The sequence below is a fragment of the Lygodium microphyllum genome, chromosome 19, assembly GCF_053477565.2.
Source record: "Lygodium microphyllum isolate KBCC chromosome 19, Lygodium_microphyllum_v1.1.10, whole genome shotgun sequence".
Taxonomy (NCBI): domain Eukaryota; kingdom Viridiplantae; phylum Streptophyta; class Polypodiopsida; order Schizaeales; family Lygodiaceae; genus Lygodium; species Lygodium microphyllum.
Genome location: NC_141153.1, coordinates 106381494 through 106383625, shown reverse-complemented (window position 1 = coordinate 106383625; position 2132 = coordinate 106381494).

Sequence of the window (2132 nt, the reverse complement as noted above, 5' to 3'; positions counted from 1 at the left end):
TTACTCATTTGCAATATCTTCTACCCTTGACTATAAGTTTTTTTATTCTTGTGACCATTATCTTTATGACTGGTAGACTTGCACTTCACATAAGAGGTTTGGCATTATGCACATGGATGAGCCTCTAGCTCTTATTCATTCTAATGGTTGTGTACATATGCCTTGCAAGTCATTATGTGGCACGAAGTATTTCATTACTTTCATTGATGATTACTTGTATAAGGTCTGGGCATACCCCATCAAGTAGAAATCAAAACTCTTGGCTATATTTCAGCATTGGCTTGCTTTTATTGAGAACCAGTTTGGGTATAGGCTGAAATGCTTATGATCTGACAATGGGGACGATTGAGTATCTAAAGCCTTTGAGTAGTTTTATGATGAGAGGGGTATTAAGCATTAGTTAACCACCCCATACACCCCACCCCAGAATGGTATGCGTGAGCACATGAATAGGACAATTCAGGAGCGAGTCCATAGTATGCTTAGCCATGCAAGTTTACCATAGCACTTTTGGATTGAGGTAGTTACTACTACCGTACATTTGATTAACTGATCCCCATGCATTGTTCTTACCTATCAAGTCGTAGAGGAGGTATGGTCTATAAGATTGCCACTATGTGCTCATTTGCATGTCTTTGGTTGCGAGGCTTTTGCCCATGTTTCCAAGGACAAGTGCAACAAGATGGATCCTAAGTTCGTGAAATGCATCTTTCTTGATCATGGAGATGCAAGTGAGATGGGTTATCACCTATGGGATCCACATGCTCAAAAGGTCATCTGTAGCCATGATGTTGTTTTTCACAAGAAAAAATTCATAAGCAATCTCAACAGGTTGTTGAAGCAGGTAGGGTGATCTTTCAAGAGGAGCCTCCTATTACTATATAGCCACTTAGATAGCCTACAATAGCTAATGTTCCAATGACCCAAGACCATGATGTTAGACAAGAGATACAAGCTCCATAGCATATTTTATAGTGATCTACTAAAGATAAACATTAGCCTATTCAATTTTCACGCTCTATGGGTTATGTTATGGTGACAGATGTTGGTGAATGAGGCCATAGTTACTATTGGAAGAGGGCCATGCAGTTAGAATATGTCTCATTTGTTGAAAAATCATACGTGTGGGATTTAGTTCCCTTGCCTAATGAAAATGTGTTTTGCCATGCAAGTGTGTGTACAAGTTGAAAAGTACCCCTAAACACCCCAAGCCAACCTCTAATGCCAAATTGGTTGCTAGGGCTTTTAAGCAAGAGCATGATATTGAATTCAATGAAGTCTTCTCTCCTTTCCTCAAGACCAAAACCCTATGCTTGGTATTGGCTTTTGGTTACTCAGCTTCATCTAGACCTCTATCAAAGTGGACATCAAGATGGCTTTCTTACATGGGGACCTCCATGATGAGATTTATATGTAGCAGCCTCAGGGCTTTGAGGAAAAAGGTAGGGAATACCTAGTGTGCAAGTTGAGAAAGAGCCTTTTTGGCCTTAAGCAAGAACCTAGGGAATGGTACAACAAGGTTGATGCTTTCATGCACTCACAGGGATATTCCCACAGTGATATGGATCTGTGTTTATATACAAAGAAGGCCCATGTTTGCAGCCTTATGATTTTGGTACTCTATATAGATGATATGCTGATTGCTAGGAGTGCTTATGACGATGAGTTAGATGCCTTGAAAGGTCAATTTAAGAAAATATTTGAGATGATGAGTGCTCATGATGATGAGTTAGATGCCTTGAAAGGTCAGTTTAAGAAAAGCTTTGAGATGAAGGACATGGGAAACGCCTTGCATATTCTTGGGATGCACATCATGCCCAATTGCTCTAAGAGAATCCTTTACCTGTCACAAAAGAAGTACATCCAAAAGGTCTTTGAGAGGTTTCATATGTAAGATATTAAGCCTATTGGGTATCTTTACGTTCTCATCTGAAGGTTACTTAGGCCGATTGTCTACAGTTTGATGAGTAGAAGGCCAAGATGGCCAAGATCCCTTATGCATCCATAATAGTGGGTAGTTTTATGTATGCCATGATAGCCACTGGTCCTAACATAACATGGCTACATCTCATAGGTGGCATTAGGATGTTGTAAAGGGTATCATGAGGCACCTTAAGGGCATTGCAAATATG